Genomic DNA, 25,785 nt, shown 5'->3' on the forward strand with positions numbered 1-25,785 from the left:
ACACTTTGTCTCATTTCATCCTCCTTTTGGTCAAGAAGGTTTTCTCAATCCTTTGATGCTGAGTCTCAGCTCATTCCAGGGTTTTTCTCAATCCCTTGATGCTGAGTCCAAGTTCATCCTCGGATTTCTGTCCCACGTTGCCAAGAAGGTCCACACCCCTGGAAGTCATGTCCCACGTAGAGTTTGCTTGTTGTGTTGGCTGAAGAGAGAGGCAGCTATTTTTAATTCTTTAAGTTGTATCTTCTGGAATTTACCTCTATGTCTTTAAATAATATTTTTCTATCTTTGGCATTAACTCTTTGTTTCCTACTCTGTAAGATAAAATTTAACATCATATACAACTCCTGCTACCATTTTCCCTTCTCCCAATTTTTGGCAAAATAATTTTTACATATTTGAGGTGTGTAAATATTGTTACTGCTCAGCCACCATGTACTATGATTATATTTTCTTTCTTGTACAATTTTTTTTCCTGGAGTTAGTAATTATTGGTTTTCTCATTTGCCTGATTTTCTATGTACCTATCATCATTTCCTCTCCATACTCTTGAATGGAAATTTAAAGTATTCTAAGTATAGTTACATGTATCAGATAAATTTTTTTTTAAAGATTTCCTTCCTGAAGCCTTGCATCCTCCTTTCCCAGTGTGGACTGTATGCTTTCCATTTCGAATTAATTTTTACATATGTTGGGAAGTTATTTCATGCTTGTTTATTTGTTTGCCTCTGAACATCTAATTGGTCGAAAACCTTTGTTGAAAAAAATAAACAAAACTATCCTTTCTTCTTTGTCAAATATTAGTTGTCAATACTTGTGTGGCTTAACTTCTGAACTCTTTATTCTGTTCTGCTGATCAGTGTGTCCATCCTTTTCCAAATACCACTGTCTTGATTACCTATGTTTTAAGTCTTAAAATAAGATAATGTGACTCTCATTTTATTATTATTTTTCAAAATTCTAGTTATTCTAGTTTCTTTGTCTTTCCATATAAATTTTAGAATTAGCTTATCTTTTTTGTCTACAAAAAATCCTGTTAGGACTTTGATAGGAATTGCATTAAACCTATAGATCAATTTTGAGAAAAATTGACATTTTTACCATATTAAATCTTTCAAACCATGAACACAATATTCCTCTCATTTATTTAGATCTTTTATTTCTTTCATCAGCATTTTGTTTTTTTCAGCATAAAGATTCTATACAGGTTTTGAAAGATTTATACCTAAGTACTTTGTTTTCTTGGAGTTATTGTAAGTGGTCTGGGAAATGTTATTTGATATTGTTAGACTACCCTTCCATAGCTTTTTATTTTTGCATTAATTGTTTTTTATTTTGAATTAATTTTAGACTTACAGAAAAGTGCAAAAATAATACAGTACTCTCTTATATCTCTCATTTCACTTCCCCAATTGAATATCTTATAGAACCACAGTATAATTTTCAAGAATATAAAATTAACACTGGTAATATTAAACTTCATTGCTTATGTGAATTGCAGTAGATTTTCCACTATGTCCTTTTCTGTCCCAGTGTTCTATCCAAGGTCTCATATTCCATTTAGTCTTATTTTTCTTCCAGTCTGTAACTTTCTCAATTTTTCTTTGCCTTTCATGACCTTAATACTTTTTTTTGGGGGGGGGGGGGAGTGCATGGTCCTGGAATTGAACCCGGGTCTCCTGCATGAAAGGCGAGCATTCTACCACAGAACAACCCATGCACCCTCATAACCTTAATATTTTGATAAGTAATGATCAATTATTTTTTAGAGCTCTCTCAAATTGGGGGATGGAGTTTTCATGTTTTCTCATGAGTGGAATGATGTTAAATATTTTTGGCAAGAATACCACAAAAATAGTGTATGCTTCTAAGTGCATCATATCAAGGGGTTCGTGATGTTGATGTGTCTTATTATTACTGATGTTTACTTTAATCATTTGGTTAAATTGGTGTTTGACAGGTTTGTCCATTGTGGTTTCGTTCCCTTTGTGGTTAATTAGTATTAACTCCATTGCAGCTTTTAAAATTTGACTTTTTCCTTAGTGACCTCTTGGCTCATTTATTTCCTAAATGTTTGTTGAGTACTTGCTATATACAAGCATTATACTTAATCCTATGAGGCATTCACAACCGTATATAAGATGCCACATCCTTTGTCCATTGTCTGAACACTTATAGCTCTACTACAGAGAACTTAGTTATTGTACAGTGTTTACTAATTGGTGCATGCATTTTTTTTTTTGTATGCTGTATGGCGGGGGTCACATTTCATTCTTTTTCCATGTGGCATGCATTTTAATCTTCTCTCCCTAATTTTATTATAAAAATTAGTTCTCACATTTTAACTCCCATGTTCCAGAATTGAGAACATTGAGGTTTTAGAATTTTATTGGTGATTTGCTTAATGCATTTAGATTTCTTCTATTCAGGAATAGAGCATCTTGATATTTAAAGCAATTCTGATAATCTGTTTAATATCTCACTGAATCTGAAAATTATTTGAAACCTAAATTACTTGATTTAACAAATAATTATTCTATTTTTATGTTTTTTAAAAAGGTGTTTAAGTTATTCTAACTATAAGGTTTTTAGCACATGGACAATCCTAGTTCTGCCTTATAGTTTTGCAATTATAATTAAGTATATTAAGAACTGTGGTAATAGATTTGGTTTAGAAAATAATTTCCCAGACAGATTTCCTTCATGAAAAAACACTTCTTAAATATTATTCCTCCATTGCCCATTACCTTTCCTGTTTTTTAGAAATGTTTTTGGCATACTTTACTGTTCATTGTCATCTTTAAAGTATAGTTGCTCCCTAAATTTTAAAATTCATATAATTGATATACTGGTTAGTGTATATTACAAAAATAATTTAAGTTAGATGGATTAAGGACAGTGATAGAACCATAATCTATGTTGGTTTTTTGATTCGTTTGTTTACTTTAAATACCATCAGTTCAGCCATATCCTTTCTTCAAACTGAATACTGAGTAATTCAGTGGTATTTTTTTTTGTCATTTAAGGAAATTTTATCTTCTAGGTTAGTACATACTTAGAAATTTCATTACAGTATACTCTCCAGATGTTAGAGTATCTGTTATAGGTTTGTAATCCCTTATCCATGAATCCAAAATCTAAAAAGCTCTGAAAATAAAATTTTTTTTCTCACTGAGCATCAAAACATAACCTGACCTGTTCTGAAATGAAAGTAAAACCCAACTTTCTTGACTGAGGCAGGACATGTCTAGTGTCTGTTTATTTCAGTTAATGTAAAATTAATAAGTTTTGCTATAAGAATATTTATGTGTATGTATACCACATTACCTTCTTTAAAAAATTTCTGAATTCCAAACATGTAGCTTCAAGATCTATGAATAAGAATAGTGGGTCCTGATTATGACTATTACTTACTTGCAGGGACAGGGTCTGTATTTAGGGCTATGGCATAAAACAAAAAACAAACGCTTAGAAAAGCCTTGCATTAAAAATAAGGGTGGGAAGGGTGCACGGGTAGTTCAGTGGTTAGAATGCCCGCATTTTATGTGGGAGACCCAGGTTCAATTCCTGGACCATGCAACCCCCCCCCAAAAAAATAAAATAAAATAAAAAATAAGGGTGGAAGAAACCAACCCTGTGAACAGATGGGAATAAATAATGCTACTTTGGGCATGTACTTAGAATGAATTTGACTGATTCTTTTTGTTTCTTTTTTGTTTGTTTAGTTTGTTTTTGTTGCTTTTTTTAATCCATATTTTTTACTCATCTGTCCATACAGATAAAAGGAGCATCAGACACAAGGTTTTCACAATCACACAGTCACATTGCAAAATTTATATCATTATAGATTCATCTTCAGGAAACACGGCTACTGGAACACAGCTCTACAGTTTCAGCACTTCCCTCTAGCCTCTCTAATATACCTTAAATTGAAAAGGGAATATCTATATAATGCATAAGAATAACCTCCAGGATAACCTCCCCACTCTGTTTGAAATCTGTCAGCCACTGACACTTTATTTTGTCTCATTTCTCTCTTCTCCCTTTCAGTTGAGAAGTTTTTCTCAATCCCTTGATGCCAAGTCCCGGCTCATTCAAGAATTTCTGTCCCATGTTGCCATGGAGATTTACACCCCTGGGAGTCATGTCCCACTTAGAAAGGGGGAGGGCAGTGAGTTTGCTAGCCCTGTTGGTTGAAAGAGAGAAAGCAGCCACATCTGAGCAAAAAAAGAGGTTCTCTGGGGGTGATTTGTAGGGCTAATTTTAAGTAGGCTTAGCCTACCCATTGCGGGGACAAGTGTCATATGAACAAACTCCAAGATTGGGGGCTCAGCCTATTGCTTTGGTTGTCCCCACTGTTAGTGAGAATATGAAGAATTCTCCACTTGGGGAAGTTGAATTTTCCCCCTTTCTGCCCATTCCCCCAAGGAGACTTTGCAAATACTTTTTTATTCACTGATCAAATCACTCTGGGATTTATCGGGGCATCTCTCTGAACAAACCTACAAAATATCATGCCCTACTCAATGTTCTATGTATTAGGATGTTCAGTTAAGCTGTCCACATAAGTTATATTAGAAAATGCACTAGTCAAAATATAAATTTTGCACCAAATAAACATTTTTTGCTTTAGTCTCACACATAAGTTAAAGTTTTAAAATATTAATTACCGTCTATTTTCAACACCCTGCAGTATTGACATTCCTTTGTTCTTCCTCATGCAAAAGCATTTTTAAATTTGTACATTTAGTCACTATCATTATACACTCTAGGCATTCCTCGATTATGCCATCTCAGCCTTTATCATCTGTCTTTCCTTCTGATTTCATTTGTGCCCCCAGCCTTCCTCCTCTATCATTCTCACATTCAGCTTCATTCAGTGTTCTAACATTATTGTATTACACTTAGGTAGTACTGTGCTATCAGTTCTTGTATTAGGGTTCTCTAGAGAAACAGAATCAACAGGGAACACTTGCAAATATAAAATTTATAAAAGTGTCTACGTGACTGCAGGAACGCAGACTCCAAAATCTGCAGGGCAGGCTGTGAAGCTGACGATTCTGATGGAGGGTCTGGATGAACTCCACAGGAGAGGCTCACCAGCTGAGACAGGAAGAGCCTGTCTCTTCTGAATCCTCCTTAAAAGGCTTCCAGTGATCAGATTAAGCATTACTCATTGCAGAAGACACTCCCCTTTGGCTGATTACAAATGTAATCAGCTGTGGATGTAGCTGACGTGATCATGATTTAATTCTATGAAATGTCCTCATTGCAACAGACAGGCCAGCGACTCTTGCCCAGCCAGACAAGCAGATGTCACCACTTTGCCAAGTTGACATATGAACCTAACCATGACAGTCCACCCCTTGTCAACTTGGCAGCTATACATACCAGCTTAAACCATACCTAATATCTAAATAAAAAATAATAAAACACACATTTTTACTTTCACCTAACAATACTCAACTGTCCTGCAAATAACTGGAAACACATTAAATCTCTCCAGAATAGGGTGCAAATCCTTGGGTAATCTTCATTCTTAAATTTTATATCTTACAACTTAAATAGTATAACATGAACAAAACAGCATTATAGTCCTCATTTCTGTAACTGATCACATGGTCGAAGTTCATATTTATCACTACCTTCTTCCACTACCCAATCCATGTTCCCTTTACCCTCAGCAAGCACTTCAGCTGGCCGTGGTTCTTTGCCTGGTGGGGTGAACCAAACCTTCATTCCTGAAGTTTCAGAGCCATTGATAGTCCTGCCTGGATTGGGTTGTTGCAGTTTTCCATTGATTTTAATCACAGGGCATGGTAGTACTAAAAGACACCCTAGGGGATCTCCTATATTCCAAGAAAACTCTTCTTTACCCCCATTATGTAGCTGCAGTCCTACTTCCCCCTGATAGTCAGGGTCAGTCACCCCAGCCAGTAATGTAATCCCCTTCTTGGCTTGTTGATCCAGTGGCATAAGTAGCCCAAAGTGACCAGGTGGCAGTCTTAACTTCCAGTTCAATGGAATCATTGTTGTTTCTCCTGGAGGAAGCACTCCCCCTTTTGGAACTAAAACCTGTAGACCAGCAAAGCTCAGGGTTGCAGGGCCAGGAAGCAAAAATTTTTCTATTGGATCACTAGGGATAATAGTGAGTGGTATCACTCCCATTTCCACCCCTTAGTTCCTGGACTCATGGATCCTGGCTATAGGAGAAGCAGCACCATACAGTGGACGCTGATTCAGAGCATATACAGTTTTCTGGAGAACATTACCACAGCCTTTCAAGGTATTGCCACCTAGTTGACACCATAATTGAGTTTTCAAAAGGACATTCCACCGTTCTATCAATCCAGCTGCTTCTGGATGATGGGGAACAGGGTAAGGCCAGAGAATTCCATGAGCATGTGCCCATTCCTGCCCTTCATTTGCTGTGAAGTGTGTTCCTTGATCAGAAGCAATGCTATATGGAATACCATGATGATGGATAAGGCATTCTATAAGCCCACGAATGGTAGTTTTGGCAGAAGCATTGAGTGCAGGGAAAGCAAACCCATATCCAGAGTGTGTGTCTATTCCAGTTAGAACAAATCTCTGCCCCTTCCATGAACGGAGTGGTCCAATGTAATCAACCTGCCACCTTATAGCTGGCTGGTCACCTTGGGGAATGGTGCTATATCGGGGGCTGAGTGTGGGTCTCTGCTGCTGGCAGATTGGGCACTCAGCAGTGGATGTAACCAAGTCAGCCTTGGTGAATGGAAGTCCATGTTGCTGAGCCCAGGCATAACCTCCATCCCTATCACCATGAACACTTTATTCATGAGCCCATTGGGCAATGACAGGAGTTGCTAGGGGAAGAGGCTGACTGGTATCCACAGAACGGGGCTTCTTATCTACTTGATTATTAAAATCTTCCTCTGCTGAAGTCACCCTCTGGTGCTCATTCACATGGGACACAAATATGTTCACGTTTTTAGCCCACTCAGAAAGGTCTATCCACATACTTCTTCCCCAGACCTCTTTGTCACCAATTTTCCAATTATGGTCTTTCCAAGTCCCTGACCATCCAGCCAAACCATTAGCAACAACCCATGAGTCAGTATACAAATGCACCTCTGGCCAGTTTTCCTTCCAAGCAAAATGAACAACCAGGTGCACTGCTCAAAGTTCTGCCCACTGGGAGGATTTACCCTCACCACTGTCCTTCAAAGACACCCCAGAAAGGGGTTGTAGTGCTGCAGCTATCCACTTTCGGATGGTCCCTGCATATCATGCTGAACCATCTGTAAACCAGGCCTAAGTTTTCTCTTCCTCAGTCAATTCACTGTAAGGAACTCCCCAAGAGGCCATAACCCAGAGAAAGAGAAGGTAATGTGGCAGGAGTGGAGACAATGGGCAATTGGGCCACTTCTTCATGTAACTTACTTGTGCCTTCAGGACCTGCTCTGGCCCTATCTCGTATATACCAATTCCATTTTACAATAGAGTGCTGCTGCACACGCCCAACTTTATGGCTTGGTGGGTCAGACAACAGCCAGCTCATGATAGGCAACTCAGGTCTCATGGTAACTTGGTGGCCCATGGTTAAGCGTTCAGTCTCTACTAAGGCCCAGTAGCAGGCCAAAGCTGCTTCTCAAAAGGAGAGTAGTTATCTGCAGCAAATGGTAAGGCTTTGCTCCAAAATTCTAAGGGTCTGCCTTGTGATTCTCCTATAGGGGCCTGCCAAAGGCTCCAGACAGCATCTCTATTTGCCACTGACACTTCCAGCACCATTGGATCTGCTGGATCGTATGGGCCAAGTGGCAAAGCAGCTTGTACAGCAGCCTGGACCTGTCACAGAGCTTCCTCTTGTCCAGGTCCCCACTCAAAATTAGCAGCTTTTCTGGTCACTTGATAAATGGGCCAGAGTAGCACACCCAAATGAGGAATATGTTGTCGCCAAAATCCAAAAAGACCAACTAGGCATTGTGCCTCTTTTTTGGTTGTAGGAGGGGCCAGATGCAGCAACTTATCCATGACCTTAGAAGGGATATCTCAACATGCCCCACACCACTAGACACCTAGAAATTTCACTGAGGTGGAAGGCCCCTGTATTTTTGTTGGATTTATCTCCCATCTTCTGACACGCAAATGCCTTACCAGTAAGTCTAGAGTAGTTGCTACTTCTTGCTCACTAGATCCAATCAACATGATATCATCAATATAATTGACCAGTGTGATGTCTTGTGGGAGGGAGAATTGATCAAGGACACTGCAGCAAGATTAGGACATAGGGCTGGAGAGTTCATATACCCCTGAGGTAGGACAGTGAAAGTATATTGCTGACCTTGCCAGCTGAAAGCAAACTGTTTCTGTTGGTCCTTACTAATAGCTATTGAGAAAAAAGCATTTGCCAGATCAATAGTTGCATACCAGGTACCAGGGGATGTATTGATTTGCTCAAGCAATGATAACACATCCAGAGCAGCAACTGCAATTGGAGTTACTACCTGGTTGACCTTACGATAATCCACTGTCCTCCTACAAGACCCATCTGTTTTCTGCACAGGCCAAATAGAAGAGTTGAATGGGATGTGGTGGGAATCACCACCTTGCATCCTTCAAGTCCTTAAGAGTGGCAGTGATCTCTGCAATCCCTCCAGAAATCTAGTATTGCTTCTGATTTACTATTTTGCCCGGTAGGGGTAGTTCTAGTGGCTTCCACTTGGCCTTTCCCACCATAATAGCCTCACTGCACGAGTTAGAGAGCCAATGTGGGGATTCTTCCAGTTGCTCAGTAGGCTCACTGGACCCACTGTGAAATGGACCTGAGCTAAAACTCCATTGATCACCTGGCCCCCATTAGCCCCCACTCTGACTGGTGGACCAGAGTGACATTTTGTGTCCCCTGGAATTAATGTCACTTCCGAACCAGTGTCCAATAATCCCCAAAATATCTGATCATTTCCTTTTCCCCAATACACAGTTACCCTGGTAAAAGGCCGTTGGTCTCTTTGGGGAAGGCTTGGAGGAAGATTAACAGTATAAATTTGTGGCAGTGTAACAGGGTTCTTCCCCAAAGGGACCTGGCCTCCCCTTCATTCAAGGGGCTCTGGGTCTGTAAACTGTCTCAAGTCTGGAAATTGATTAAGGGGCTGTGACTCTGTGTTTTTGTAATTCAGGTTAGACTTCTGTTCACTTGACCTAGAACTCTTTTGTTTATACAGCTCCAACAAGAATTTAGTAGACTGCCCTTCTATTGTATTTCTAAGTACCCCATGATTTACTAGCCAATGCCACAAATCTCTGCAAGTCATATAATTTTGACTCCTGCTTTGAGTTTGCTGTCTATTATAATAGCCATGTCTACCCTGTCTTTGGCGATTAAGTGCTGCCACCTGGCTTCTGTCAACTCAGGATCCTGTCATCCCCATTTTGTTTAAGGATTCCAGCTCAGTGAAAGCAGTTCCTACAGTAATATCTGACCTACAGAGACTTGCAACCACAGAGCTCTTCAGGGATGATGGTGCTAGTCTCACAAATTTATTTCTCACTGTTCAGGTAAAATGTGCATCCTCCAGACATTCCTGGGATGTAAGAGCAGGATTTGCATGATAAATCCACTCTAGCTTTCCAGTCTCTCTAATCCTCCGGATCCCCTCATGTACATTATACCAGGGCAGTTCTCATATTTCAACCTCAGGTAATGTTGGCCACCTTTTGATCCATGTTTCAGCCAACCATCCAAACAAACTGTTAATACCTTTTCTAATCCCTCAAGCTATAACATTGAATGCAGAATCTCTGCTTAATGGGCCCATATCAATAAATTCAGCCTGATCCAGCCTTATATTCCTCCCACCATTATCCCACACCCTTAAAATCTATTGCCACACATATTCCTCTGATTTTTGTCTATATGAATTGGAAAACTCGCACAGTTCTTTTGGAGTATAATGTACCTCCTCATGTGTGATACTTTGTACCTCACCTTTAGGGGCCTGTTGGGACTTTAGTCTAGTTATAGGTCTGAAAGAAATGAGGGGTGGTGGGGGTGGGTCATGAAAAGGATTAGAAATATCTTCCAAGCCATTTGCTTCAGCACCTTCATTTGCCGTTTCATCTGGTGAAACAGGATTAATCACTCTAGGGCTAATTCCTTCAGGAGGAGGTTGGGTGGCCAACTCCTCAAGGCAGGCTGGAGGTGGGGTGGTTATTTCCTCAGGGCACACTATTACAGGGTTCTCTAGAGAAGACTGAGCATGACCTAGGGTTTCAACCTCACCCCCGACATCATTATCAATCCATATGTCACCATCCCATTTTTTAGGGTCCCACTCCTTTCCAATCAATGCCCTCACTTAATGACAGACACCTTGCAAGATTGAGATTTCAGTTGACATTGTAAAGTTGTTATTCTAACAATAAGATTCTGAGTCTGGTTTTCAGAGCTCTCAAGTCTACAGCTACAGGAAATAAGATTTTCCTTCAGGATACTCATAGAAACGTCTACATCTGTCAGATGACACTTAAGCTTCTCGTTTGAAGTCTTAAGCCCATCCCTTTCACTCCTTAATGTAGCCAGTGTATCTAACAACAACCAACCAACATATCTATACCTCTTATTTCTACAAAACTCTGTAAGGGTGTCAAAAGCATCATCCCCCAGAGCCTGGCTTTGTACAAGCGAAGCATTAGGAGAATTGAATGGTGATATTTTGACTATCTCTTTGGCCAACTCACTCCATGGATTGGGAGTGTCATTCTGATTATGGGAATCAGAGTCCTTAGTGTCTTTGAGTCCAGTCAGTGTAAAAAACCATTCATAAAAACCCATTTTTAAGATTCTGTTTCTTAAGAACCACCCCACTCTTGGTACCAAAATGTATTAGTTAGGATGCTCTAGAGAAACAGAATCAACAGGGAACACTCATAAATATAAAATCTATAAAAGCGTCTCACGTGACAGCAGGAACACAGAGTCCAAAATCCTCAGGGCAGGCTGTGAAGACGACGATTCTGATGGAGGGTCTGGATGAACTCCACAGGAGAGGCTCACCAGCTGAGACAGGAAGAGCCTGTCTCTTCTGAATCCTCCTTAAAAGGCTTCCAGTGATCAGATTAAGCATTACTCATTGCAGAAGACACTCCCCTTTGGCTGATTACAAATGTAATCAGCTATGGATGTAACTGACATGATCATGATTTAATTCTATGAAATGTCCTCATCGCAACAGACAGACCAGCACTTGCCCAACCAGACAAATAGGTATCACCACTTGGCCAAGTTGACATATGAACCTAACCATGACAGTCCTGTTGCACAATATGTATACCCTCAGTTCCAATTACCCAATATCTACCCTATTTCTATCTCCTTATGGTCTCTGTTTTTAACTGAAATTCTCCAAGTTCATTCACTTATGTTAGTTCATATCATATCAGTGAGACCATACAGTATTTGTCCTTTTGTTTCTGGCTAATCTCACTCAGCATAATGTCTTCAAGGTCCATCCATGTTGTTACATACTTCATAACTTTATTCTGTCTTACAGATGCATAATATTCCATTGTATGTATATACCGCAGCTGGTTTAGCCACTCCTCTGTTGATGGACATTTTGGCTGTTTCCATCTCATGACAATTGTAAATAATGCTGCTATAAACATTGGTGTACAAATGTCCATTTATGTCCTTGCCTTCATGTCCTCTGAGTAGATACCTAGCAATGGTATTGCTGGATCATATGGCAATTCTATACTTAGCTTCCTAAGGAACCACCAAATTGCCTTCCACAGTGGTTGTACCATTTGACATTCCCACCAATAGTGGATAAGTGTGGCTCTTTCTCCACATCCTCTCCAGCACTTGTTGTTTTCTGTTTTATTGATATTGGCCATTCTGGTGGGTGTGAGATGATATCTCATTGTGGTTTTGATTTCATTTCCCTAATAGCCAGGGAAGTGGAGCATCTTTTTATGTGCCTTTTGGCCATTTGTGTTTCCTCTTCTGAGAAGCATCTGTTCATGTCTTTTGCCCATGTCTTTTTTGTTGTTTGTCTTGTTGTTGTTGAGTTGAACAATCTCTTTATATATTCTGGATACTAGACCCCAACCTGATATATCGTTTCCAAATATTGTCTCCCATTGCATAGGCTGTCTTTTTACTTTCTTGATAAAGTTCTTTGGTACACAAAAAGTGTTTAATTTTGAGAAGTTCCCATTTCTTTCTTTCTTTTTCAGTGTTCGTGCTTTGGGTGTAAGATGTAGGAAACCACCTCTTATTATAAGATTCATAAAGTATTTCCCTACGTTTTCTCCTAAAAATTTCATGGTCTTAGATCTAATGTTTAGATCTTTGATCCATTCTGAGTTAATTTTTGTATAGGATGTGGGATATGGATCCTCTTTCATTCTTTTGCATGTGGATATCCAATTCTCTAGGCACCATTTATTGAAGAGACTATTCTGTCCCAGGTGAGTTGGCTTGATTGCCTTATCAAAGATCAATTGTCCATAGATGAGAGGATCTATATCTGAACACTCTATTCAATTCCATTGGTCACTATCTATCTTTATGCCAGTACCATGCTGTTTTGGCCACTGTAGCTTCACAATACGCCTTAAAGTCAGGTAGTGTGAGACCTCTGACTTCATTTTTCTTTCTCAAGATGTTCTAGTTTGCTAGCTGCTGGAATGCAACACACCAGAGATGGACTGGCTTTTAATAAAAGGGGATTTATTTTGTTGGTTCTTCAGAGGAAAGGCAGCTAACTTTCCACTGAGGTTCTTTCTTATGTGGAAGGCACAGGATGGTCTCTGCTGGTCTTCTCTCCAGGCCCCTGGGTTCCAACAACTTTCCCCAGGGTGACTTCTTTCTGCATCTCCAAAGGCCTGGGCTGAGCTGCGAGTGCTGAGATGAGGAATACCGAGCTGCTTGGCTGTGCACCATTGCGCGCTCTCATTTAAGCACCAGCCAATTAAGTCAAACGTCACTCATTGCAGCAGACATGCCTCCTAGCCGGCTGCAGATGTAATTAGCAACAGATGAGGTTCACGTACCATTGGCTTGTGTCCGCAGCAACAGAACTAGGTATGCTCACCTGGCCAAGTTGACAACTGAATCTAACTAACACATGTCCACCCCTTGTCAACTTGGCAACTTCAAGCATCACCTTAAACAGATGTAAAAAATTCTGTTCTTGCTGTGGACCTGTGAATCTCAAAACAAGTTGCCTGGTGCTAAGATGCAAAGGAGGATATTCACAGGATATAGATTGTCATTTCCATAGGGAGAAATTGGAAGAAACACAGATGTAAAACCTGCAGGGCAAGCGCCGTGGGATCTCAAAGTCTGAAAGTCATTTATCCTTCGGCTTTAGAAAGTGGCAGTCCCACCCCTTCCAAGGGCCTATGCAGTGGCCGGCCTCTTTCCAAATCAACCTCAGGGAACATTGAGGAGACCACCTCTGGACTCCACTCTCTCCAGGCATCAGGGCCACCCCTGGGCTCTCTGCCATTTCTGGGGTACACACTCAACCCCTCCACATGGTGGCAGCCAGGTTCTCCCAGTCCCCCAAGGAGCGTGCTACGCCTTTTCCAAGGCCCGAGGCTGCACAACTCTTCCACTGCAATGAGAGGGGAGACTCATCCTCGCCCTTCAGGGTAAACTCACCCACTCCATGTATATGAGTGGGTCCACTCTCTTGGCCAAGGTTTCTTGGCTTCAGACCCGAGCTTCCATGGTTCTTACTCTGCAAACTGCAATTTTTCCCTTTTGTGTCCTCCTTTGTCAAGATTGGTAGTACTTCCATTTACACCAACATTCTCTTCAAACACTCCAGAACTTCTCCATCATTCTCTTCACAGTTCCTCCAAAATCTTCCCCTTAGCCATCCAAAAGACGTTCCAACATATCTGGTATTTGCAAACCGCAGCAGCACCCCACTCTCTGGTACCAAATCTGTTCTAGTTTGCTAGCTGCCGGAATGCAATATACCAGAAATGGAATGGCTTTTAAAAGGGAGAATTTAATGAATTGCTAGTTTACAGTTCTAAGGCTGAGAAAATGTCCCAATTAAAACAAGTCTATAGAAGTGTCCAATCTAAGGCATCCAGGGAAAGATACCTTGGTTCAAGAAGGCCAATGAAGTTCAGGGTTCCTCTCTCATCTGGAAAGGCACATGGTGAACACAGTCACGGTTTCTCTCAGGGCTGGAAGGGCACATGGCAAACAGTGTCATCTGCTACTTTCTCTCCTGGCTTCCTGTTTCATGAAGCTCCTCGGGAGGCATTTTCCTTCTTCATCTCCAAAGGTCACTGGTTGGTGGACTCTCTGTTTCGTGGTGCTGCAGCATTCTCTGCTCTCTCTGAATCTCTCTGAATCTCTCTCTCCAAAAATGTTTCCTCTTTTATAGGACTTCAGAAACTAATCAAGACTCACTCAGATGGGTGGAGACATGTCATCCTCTAATCCAGTTTAACAACCATTCTTAACTAAATCACATCAACCAGGGAGATGATCTCATCACAGTTTCAAATATACAGTATTGAATAGAGATTATTCTACCTTTAAGAAATGGGATTTATATTAAAACATGGCTTTTCTTAGGGGGCATACTTCCTTTCAAACCAGCACACAAGATATTTTTAACTATTCGGGATACTATTCAGGGCACCCTTCTCTTCCAGACAAATTGGGTTATTGGTTTTTCTGTTTCTGAAAAGTAAGTTTTTGGGATTTTAATTTGCATTGCATTAAATCTGTAAATCAATTTAGGTAGAATTGACATCTAACTATATTTAGTCTTCCAATCCATGAACATGGTATGCCCTTCCATTTATATAGGTTTTCTGCGATTTCTTTTACAGTTTCTTGTAGTTTTCTTTGTGTAGGTTTTTGTATCCTTAGTTAAATTTATTCTTAAATGTTTTATTCTTTTGGTTGCAATTGTAAATGGGACTTTTTTCCTTGATTTCCCCCTCAGATTGTTCATTACTGTTGTATAGAAACACTACAGATTTTGCAGTGTTACTCTTGTAACCTGCCACTTTGCTGCACTCATTTATTAGCTCTGATAGTTTTATTCTGAATTTTTCTGGGTTTTTGACATATATAGTATATCATCTGCAACTAGTGAGAGTTTTACTTTTTCCTTTCCAATTTTGATGCCTTGTATTTCTTTTTCTTGTGTAATTGCTCTGGCTAGAACTTCCAACACAGTGTTGAATAATAGTGGTGATATTGGACATCCTTGTCTTGCTCCTGATCTTGAGGTGAATGTTTTCAGTTTTTCCCCATTGAGAATGATGTTAGCTGTAGTTTTTTCATCTATTCCCTTTATCATATTGAGGAAGTTCCCTTCTATTCCTATCCTTTGAAGTATTTTCAAAAAGAAAGGATGTTGAATTTTGAAAAATGACTTTTCCACATCATTCGAGATGATCATGTAGTTTTTCTGCTTTGATTTTTTGATATGGTGCATTACAATTGATTTTCTTATGTTGAACCATCCTTGCATTCAGCATTATGCATTGCATAACTGGGATGAATCCTACTTGGTCATGGTGTATAATTCTTCCATTGCATTTTAAAGGCATATGCAGCCAATTGGTTTAAAGATAAATATAACATTTAGGAAGCACATTTATTTTGTTTTTTTGTTTTTATAAAAGTATATCCCGCACACCAATGTTCATAATGGCACTATTCACAATTGCCAAAAGATGAAAACAACCCAAGTGTCTATAAACATATGAATGGATAAACAAAACGTGGTGTGTGTTTGTGTATCTATCTATCTATCTATCTATCTATGTATCTATATACAGATAGATAGATAGCACATGATGGAATATTATTGAGCAATATGAAGGAATGAAGTCCTAAAGCACCTGACAACATGAGTGAACCTTGAGGACATTATATTAAATGAAACAAGTCAGATACAAAAGGGCAAGTATTGTGTGATTTCACTGATATGAACTAATTATAATATATAAATTCATAGATATAAAATATAAAATATAGGTTACCAGGATATAGAATGAGACTAAAGAATGGGGAGCAGTTGCTTAATATGTGCAGAATGTTTAACTAGGTTGAACTTAAGTGCTTGGAAATGGACATAGGTGGTGGTGGATGAGAATAATGTTCTCATTATGGTGGTGGAATAATATTCTCATTATTGTGGGAATAATTAACCATTTAATGTTGCGTGAATGTGGTGGAAAGGGGAAGTTTATAGAGTCATGTATATCAACCAGAAAGAAAGTTGGAGGTTAAAACACAGGAATGTATAACAGAGTGGATCTTTTGCTAAACATTGAGTAATTAACTGTAAAAATGTAAAAAAGTTCTTTCATGAACTAGAGCAAATGTACTACACTATTACAAGGAGTTATTAGTAGAGGGGTATATGGGGGAAAAATGTACCTACTGCAAACCATGGTGTATAGTTAACAATAATGTTTTAATACTCTTTCATCAATGGTAAAAAATGTATGACACCAGCATTATGGGTCAATAATGGAGGGGGTGGATAAAGGGTGTGGGAGGATTTGTGTTTTTATTTTTTATTAAAAATTATTTCATTTCTGGACTAATGAAAATGTTCAAAATTGGTCAATGGGGATGTATGCATAACTATGTGATGATACTGTGAGCCAGTGATTGTATCCTTTAGATGTCTTATATGCAATAAAATCACATTAAAAAAATGTGTTAGAATTGTACTTTGGGGGTACCTTTGCATTATTGGATTAGGATTATTTTGTTTCCTGAAAAAAAAAACTCAGTAATTGAGATAAACTTGCAGAAATTTTGGTTTCTGCAGATGCCAGTAAAGTAAGGTTTTTCTGATACCATTTTACAGTCATGTCGGTTAACAAAATGTCTTAACTGTTTGATCAGACAAGCTACTGATTAGGATTTGGGATATTAATTCAGCAGGTAATTTCTGATGTGTTCAAAATAACAAATGGGCCATGATTTCTAAAGGCAAACATTTTTTATGAAGGATGATTTTGGTATTTGATCTTTACCAACTGATGATTAGAAAAATCTATGATTTACTCCATGCCATCTCCCAAAATAAGTGTAAAATTAATTTGGAAGTGTAGATTTTAACCTTTATTTAGCTTAAATATGTCTTTTTATATTGTTTTTATGATTTTTCTTTTTCTAGTGGCTGTTCATCCAGACTTTTTCTAGTGCCTGTTCATCTGGTTTGTATAACTAGAAAAACTGGTTCTGTTTTTTCTTTTGTATGCTATGTCCCATAAAAATTATTTAAGACAGTACTGATAAAACACAGGATATTAACACTTTTGTTGAGACTCAAAAAATGCCAGTCACTCAAGAATGGAACCTCTAGAGTCTGGCTAACATCAGTGTTGGAAGTTTTGATTATCGTTGTTAACTGTGCGTTTTTGTTTTTAAGTATATTTAATATACTTTAAGTATATTTAAGCATATTTAGCTCAGATTTGTTGGTTTTCTTGTATTTTTTTTGTGTGTGTGCCTGGGTTGGTGATGTAAAATTTTTGGGCTACATCTGGTTGAAAAGTTATGTCTAGTTAAAAAGTTGTATTACTAGGTCTCATTGCATATGGTCATTTTTGGCCACATTGCTGTGCCATACCAGGCTTGAGACACTATAACAAGAATGTAACTTAGAGTAACCCGAGTTGTACCCTTAGATTGGTGGTAGACTGCTGTGCTTTTCTTCTAGGCAGAAGACAACCTAACAGTATCCTGTAACTCAACAAAACCATTATTAGTACCAATAGCCAACCCCCCCCCCTTTTTTCTTCCGCATGGGCAGGCACTAGGAATTGAACCCGGATCATCTGGCGTGGCAGGCAAGAACTCTACCTGCTGAGCCACCATGGCCCGCCCCCAATAACCCCTTCTGACTGTAAGTCAGGAGCCCACTGTCATCCCATAAGAGATGCTTTGTAGGAAGGCTAATTCCCTATAGAGCCAGGAAACAGGATGGAGGTCTCTTTTAGGTCCAACACCAGTTTCTTTGGTGGGAGTATTGATCTATTTTCAAGGTTGGTAAATGTTTGAATAACTTAACAAAGACACACCTACAGAATCATATTGTATCTTTAATAACTCACTGAAGTCAGTTGAATCCTTAAGCAACTGTCATAGGTGTTGGAGATACTTGAATATCCACTTACTAATCTCTTACTTACTAAAAACTTTTTTTCAAGAATTGATGTTCTTATGGAACTTATGATTACCAATGATATGAATTGACTCAACTACCTTAAAAGGGAAGCTTTAGAGAAATAGTCTGCTTAATACTTCAAATCACAAAATAAGATTGGAAATTTTTTGAAAAATTAATTTAAACTTTCTTATTACTTGTGCAAATCAAAATTTTACCATAAGTAATTAATTAGTTATGTATAGACCAAAAATGTTAGTGATTCATTGTCTTGAGTAATTTGAACTGGTTGGGAATGTAAGGTTTTAGTTCGGTAAATTAATCAGTATAAATTCAAAGGAAACCAATGCACAAGTTTAGAGCTTTGGGAATTGTAACAGGACTTTTATAGTTTTTATAATGTTCATTATCTATGAACTGTTAGGATTTGATCTGCCTTTGTGGGCAGTTCCAGTGGTTTAGGAATGAAGATTTGCTGTACATTTCTAGTTGCACAAGCGTCTCCTGGGATTGGTGCTTTTTGAATTGGCTGCAGATGGTGAGATCAGAATAGCTTTTACTGCTGTTTGGCCCCTTTCAGTTATACATGCTCAGATACTTTGGACATTCTTACCAAGAAGATTTTAATAAAGTATGACCAGATTTTTAAAATTCCGGTCATGAGTGTGAAATTCTCAAATTAACATTGTTAGAAATATGTGCAACTTAATAGTTAGCCTTAAAAGGAAGGAAAGTAATAGCTTTTGATGTTTCTTAATCCCTCTATGGGGATTACCTGAACAATCCGTTTATCCCTTGGTGTATTTTCTGATGCCTTAGAAATAGGGAAAGTTGTTTTCCCATTTGATAAACGCTAGGAAGGAGAAAATCCATTCTATAGCTATTAGATGTGCCTCTCAGGAAAAAAAAGTACTAACTTGTTATTTTTGTTTCTGGCTTTCCTCCGTTTGTCAGTTTACCGTTTTCTTTTTTTTAATATAAATTTAATTTTTTTGCAATGAATCTGAAATTTAAAAATACACTTAGAAACAATGAGAAAAAAAAGAACATTTTGGAACTTTTTGATCCCTTAAAATACTTGTTACCAAATCCAAAAGATATGTTAGAGAATATGTTATAAAGTTCTTAATGCCTCATTCTTTTTTAAATTAATTTTAAAATTAAAAATATATATAACATACAAACACAAACATTCTTAACATATTATCATTCTGTTCTACCTGTATAATCAGTAATTCACAATATCATCACATAGTTACATATTCATCATCATGATCATTTCTTAGAACATTTGCATCAATTCTGAAAAAAAAATAAAAAGAAAACAGAAAAAAATTCATATATACCCATACCCTTTACCCCTCCCTTTCATTGATCACTAGCATTTCAATCTACTAAATTTATTTTATCATTTGTTCCCCCTATTATTTATTTTTATGTCATGTGTTTTACTTATCTGTTGATAAGGTAGATAAAGGAGCATCAGACACAAGGTTTTCACAATCACAGTCACATTGTGAAAGCTATATCTTTTTTTTTATTAGTTAAAAAAAATTAACTAACACAACATTTAGAAATCATTCCATTCTACATATGCAATCAGTAATTCTTAATATCATCACATAGATGTATGATCATCATTTCTTAGTACATTTGCATCGATTTAGAAAAAGAAATAGCAAGACAACAGAAAAAGAAATAAAATGATAATATAGAGAAAAAAATTAAAAAACAAAAATATATATAAACATACAAACAAACACACAAAAACTATAGCTCAGATGCAGCTTCATTCAGTGTTTTAACATAATTACATTACAATTAGGTAGTATTGTGCTGTGCATTTTTCAGTTTTTGTATCTAGTCCTGTTGCACAGTCTGTATCCCTTCAGCTCCAATTACCCATTATCTTACCCCGTTTCTAACTCCTGATGGTCTCTGTTACCAATGACATATTCCAAGTTTATTCTCTAATGTCGGTTCACATCAATGGGACCATACAGTATTTGTCCTTTAGTTTTTGGCTAGACTCACTCAGCATAATGTTCTCTAGGTCCATCCATGTTATTACATGCTTCATAAGTTTATCTTGTCTTAAAGCTGCATAATATTCCATCGTATGTATATACCACAGTTTGTTTAGCCACTCTTCTGTTGATGGACATTTTGGCTGTTTCCATCTCTTTGCAATTGTAAATAATGCTGCTATAAACATTGGTGTGCAAATGTCCGTTTGTGTCTTTGCCCTTAAGTCCTTTGAGTAGATACCTAGCAATGGTATTGCTGGGTCGTATGGCAATTCTATATTCAGTTTTTTGAGGAACCGCCAAACTGCCTTCCACAGTGGTTGCACCATTTGACATTCCCACCAACAGTGGATAAGTGTGCCTCTTTCTCTGCATCCTCTCCAGCACTTGTCATTTTCTGTTTTGTTGATAATGGCCATTCTGGTGGGTGTGAGTTGATATCTCATTGTGGTTTTGATTTGCATTTCTCTAATGGCCAGGGGTGTTGAACATCTCTTCATGTGCCTTTTGGCCATTTGTATTTCCTCTTCTGAGAGGTATGTGTTCAAGTCTTTTTCCCATTTTGTAATTGGGTTGGCTGTCTTTTTGTTGTTGAGTTGAACAATCTCTTTATAAATTCTGGATACTAGACCTTTATCTGATACGTCGTTTCCAAATATTGTCTCCCATTGTGTAGGCTGTGTTTCTACTTTCTTGATGAAGTTCTTTGATGCACAAAAGTGTTTAATTTTGAGGAGCTCCCATTTATTTATTTATTTCTTCAGTGCTCTTGCTTTAGGTTTAAGGTCCATAAAACTGCCTCCAATTGTAAGTTTCATAAGATATCTCCCTACATTTTCCTCTATCTGTTTTATGGTCTTAGACCTAATGTTTAGATCTTTGATCCATTTTGAGTTAACTTTTGTATAGGGTGTGAGATACGGGTCCTCTTTCATTCTTTTGCATATGGATATCCAGTTCTCTAGGCACCATTTATTGAAGAGACTGTTCTGTCCCAGGTGAGTTGGCTTGACTGCCTTATCAAAGATCAAATGTCCATAGATGAGAGGGTCTATATCTGAGCACTCTATTCGATTCCATTGGTTGATATATCTATCTTTATGCCAATACTATGCTGTTTTGACCACTGTGGCTTCATAATATGCCTTAAAGTCCGGCATCGCTAGACCTCCAGCTTCGTTTTTTTTTCCTCAAGATGTTTTTAGCAATTCGGGGCAACCTGCCCTTCCAGATAAATTTGCTTATTGGTTTTTCTAATTCTGAAAAATAAGTTGTTGGGATTTTGATTGGTATTGCATTGAATCTGTAGATGAATTTAGGTAGGATTGACATCTTAATTATATTTAGTCTTCCAATCCATGAACACAGTATGCCCTTCCATCTATTTAGGTCTTCTGTGATTTCTTTTAACAGTTTTTTGTAGTTTTCTTTATATAGGTTTTTTGTCTCTTTTGTTAAATTCATTCCTAGGTATTTTATTCTTTTAGTTGCGATTGTAAATGGGATTCGTTTCTTGATTTCCACCTCAGCTTGTTCATTACTAGTGTATAGAAAAGCTACAGATTTTTGAATGTTGATCTTGTAGCCTGCTACTTTGCTGTACTCATTTATTAGCTCTAGTAATTTTGTTGTGGATTTTTCTGGGTTTTCTACGTATAGTATCATATCGTCTGCAAACAGTGACAGTTTTACTTCTTCCTTTCCAATTTTGATGCCTTGTATTTCTTTTTCTTGCCTAATTGCTCTGGCTAGAACTTCCAACACAATGTTGAATAATAGTGGTGATAGTGGACATCCTTGTCTTGTTCCTGATCTTAGGGGGAAAGTTTTCAATTTTTCCCCATTGAGGATGATATTAGCTGTGGGTTTTTCATATATTCCCTCTATCATTTTAAGGAAGTTCCCTTGTATTCCTATCTTTTGAAGTGTTTTCAGCAGGAAAGGATGTTGTATCTTGTCAAATGCCTTCTCTGCATCAATTGAGATGATCATGTGATTTTTCTGCTTTGATTTGTTAATATGGTGTATTACATTAATTGATTTTCTTATGTTGAACCATCCTTGCATACCTGGGATGAATCCTACTTGGTCATGATATATAATTCTTTTAATGTGTTGTTGGATACAATTTGCTAGAACTTTATTGAAGATTTTTGCATCTGTATTCATTAGAGAGATTGATCTGTAGTTTTCTTTTTTTGTAATATCTTTGCCTGGTTTTGGTATGAGGGTGATGTTGGCTTCATAGAATGAATTAGGTAGTTTTCCCTCCACTTCGATTATGTTGAAGAGTTTGAGGAGAGTAGGTACTAATTCTTTCTGGAATGTTTGATAGAATTCACGTGAAGCCTTCTGGTCCTGGACTTTTCTTTTTAGGGAGCTTTTGAATAACTAATTCAATCTCTTTACTTGTGATTGGTTTGTTGAGGTCGTCTATTTCTTCTTGAGTCAAAGTTGGTTGTTCATGTCTTTCCAGGAACCTGTCCATTTCTTCTAAATTGTTGTATTTATTAGCGTAAAGTTGTTCATAGTATCCTGTTATTACCTCCTTTATTTCTGTGAGGTCAGTAGTTATGTCTCCTCTTCCATTTCTAATCTTATTTATTTGCATCCTCTCTCTTCTTCTTTTTGTCAATCTTGCTAAGGGCCCATCAATCTTGTTGATTTTCTCATAGAACCAACTTCTGGTCTTATTGATTTTCTGTATTGTTTTCATGTTCTCAATTTCATTTATTTCTGCTCTAATCTTTGTTATTTCTTTCCTTTTGCTTGCTTTGGGGTTAGTTTGCTGTTCTTTCTCCAGTTCTTCCAAGTGGACAGTTAATTCCTGCATTTTTGCCTTTTCTTCTTTTCTGATAAAGGCATTTAGGGCAATAAATTTCCCTCTTAGCACTGCCTTTGCTGCGTCCCATAAGTTTTGATATGTTGTGTCTTCATTTTCATTTGCCTCTAGGTATTTACTAATTTCTCTTGCAATTTCTTCTTTGACCCACTTGTTGTTTAAGAGTGTGTTGTTGAGCCTCCATGTATTTATGAATTTTCTGGCCCTCCGCCTATTATTGATTTCCAACTTCATTCCTTTATGATCCGAGAAAGTGTTGTGTATGATTTCAATCTTTTTAAATTTGTTAAGACTTGCTTTGTGACCCAGCATATGGTCTATCTTTGAGAATGATCCATGAGCACTTGAGAAAAAGGTGTATCCTGCTGTTGTGGGATTTAATGTCCTATAAATGTCTGTTAAGTCAAGCTCATTTATAGTAATATTCAGATTCTCTATTTCTTTATTGATCCTCTGTCTAGATGTTCTGTCCATTGATGAGAGTGGTGAATTGAAGTCTCCAACTATTATGGTAGATGTGTCTATTTCCCTTTTCAGTGTTTGCAGTGTATTCCTCACGTATTTTGGGGCATTCTGGTTCGATGCGTAAGTATTTATGATTGTTATGTCTTCTTGCTTAATTGTTCCTTTTCATAGTATATAGTGTCCTTCTTTGTCTCTTTTAACTGTTTTACATTTGAAGTCTAATTTGTTGGATATTAGTATAGCCACTCCTGCTCTTTTCTGGTTGTTATTTGCATGAAATATCTTTTCCCAACCTTTCACTTTCAACCTATATTTATCTTTGGGTCTAAGATGTGTTTCCTGTAAACAGCATATAGAAGGATCCTGTTTTTTAATCCATTCTGCCAGTCTATGTCTTTTTATTGGGGAATTCATTCCATTAACATTTAGAGTTATTACTGTTTGGATAATATTTTCCTCTACCATTTTGCCTTTTGTATTATATATATCATATCTGACTTTCCTTCTTTCTACACCTTTCTCCATGCCTCTCTCTTCTGTCTTTTTGTATCTGACTCTAGTGCTTCCTTTAGTATTTCTTGCAGAGCTGGTCTCTTGGTCCCAAATTCTCTCAGTGACTTTTTGTCTGAGAATGTTTTAATTTCTCCCTCATTTTTGAAGGACAATTTTGCTGGATATAGAAGTCTTGGTTGGCAGTTTTTCTCTTTTAGTAACTTAAATATATCATCCCACTGTCTTCTAGCTTCCATGGTTTCTGCTGAGAAATCTACACATAGTCTTATTGGGTTTCCCTTGTATGTGATGGATTGCTTCTCTCTCACTGCTTTCAAGATCCTCTCTTTCTCTTTGACCTCTGACATTCTAACTAGTAAGTGTCTTGGAGAACGCCTATTTGGGTCTAATCTCTTTGGGGTGCACTGCACTTCTTGGATCTGTAATTTTAGGTCTTTCATAAGAGTTGGGAAATTTTCAGTGATAATTTCTTCCATTAGTTTTTCTCCTCCTTTTCCCTTCTCTTCTCCTTCTGGGACACCCACTACACGTATATTTGTACGGTTCACATTGTCCTTGAGTTCCCTGATACCTTGTTCAAATTTTTCCATTCTTTTCCAGATAGTTTCTGTTTCTTTTTGGAATTCAGATGTTTCATCCTCCAAATCACTAATTCTATCTTCTGTCTCTTTAAATCTGTCATTATAGGTATCCATTGTTTTTTCCATCTTTTCTACTTTATCTTTCACTTCCATAAGTTCTGTGATTTGTTTTTTCAGTTTTTCTATTTCTTCTTTTTGTTCAGCCCATGTCTTCTTCATGTCCTCCCTCAATTTATCGATTTCGTTTTTGAAGAGGTTTTCCATTTCTGTTCGTATATTCAGCATTAGTTGTTTCAGCTCCTGTATCTCATTTGAACTATTGGTTTCTTCGTTTGACTGGGCCATATGTTCAATTTTCTGAGCGTGATGCGTTATCTTCTGCTGGCGTCTGGGAATTTAGTCAGATTTCCCTGGGTGTTCGACCCCACAGGTTGAAAGATTTTTCTGTGCAATCTCTGGGTTCTGTTTTTCTTATCCTGCCCAGTAGGTGGCGCTCATGGCACATGTTTGTCTACGGGTTCCACCAGTGAAAGTTGCTGTGGGTCCTTTAACTCTGGAAAATTCTCGCTGTAGGGGAGTTTCGGCAGCCGAAGCGTCTTGGAAGAGTGCCAGCCGGCCTGGGGTTCCGAATGCAGGGAGGGTCGCCGGCCGCCGCAGCATGGGAGAGCGTCCGGCCAAATTAGCTAGTCGGCCCGGGGCGCCAAGCGTGGCAGGAGGGCACCAGCTGTCACAGCCCGGGAGAGTGCACTGTTCCCAGCTGGACGGGGGAGTCACGTGTTTGGAAGGGATTCCCCGGTCACTGTTCTCCGCAGTCTGGGGATTTCCGACCCAACTCTCTCAGTTGGTCCGGGGGGCCTCGCGTGGTAGGGGCACCAGCCGCCGCGGCCTAAGGGGACCGCCTGTCCAGTTCTACCAGCTGGCCTGGGAAGGTGGAAGGGAGGGACTCCGGTCGCTTGCCGTCCCACCCAGGAAAGCCCGTGCCCCTTGGTGATCTCACTGGAGCTGGTTCTCCCAGATAGTCAGCCATTCCATGATGGGGTACGCCGTCCCTTTGATCTCCCTCGTGGCTCCGGGAGCTGCTCTGTATTATCTCCACTCCCCCAGTAGCTGTTCTGGAGGAGGAAAGGTGAGGGTGGCAAGGCTGTCGAGGCTGGTGGCGGAGGAGCCGGTGAAGGCGGAAGAGGGGAGAGGAGGGCGGGCGGGTG

At 38.5% G+C, this 25,785-nt stretch overlaps 1 protein-coding gene and 1 non-coding gene across 7 annotated transcripts in view; both read left to right on the plus strand.

The window, feature by feature from the left end:
- The window catches only part of PPM1E (protein phosphatase, Mg2+/Mn2+ dependent 1E), a 289,214-nt gene that overhangs the window by 118,890 nt on the left and 144,539 nt on the right, over window positions 1-25,785 (plus strand). The gene's annotated exons all lie outside the window — the stretch shown is intronic.
- Window positions 3,505-3,576, plus strand: TRNAK-UUU (transfer RNA lysine (anticodon UUU)). Its single transcript has one exon. It is a non-coding gene; the product is annotated as a tRNA-Lys (tRNA).

The sequence above is a fragment of the Tamandua tetradactyla genome, chromosome 6 (assembly GCF_023851605.1).
Source record: "Tamandua tetradactyla isolate mTamTet1 chromosome 6, mTamTet1.pri, whole genome shotgun sequence".
Taxonomy (NCBI): domain Eukaryota; kingdom Metazoa; phylum Chordata; class Mammalia; order Pilosa; family Myrmecophagidae; genus Tamandua; species Tamandua tetradactyla.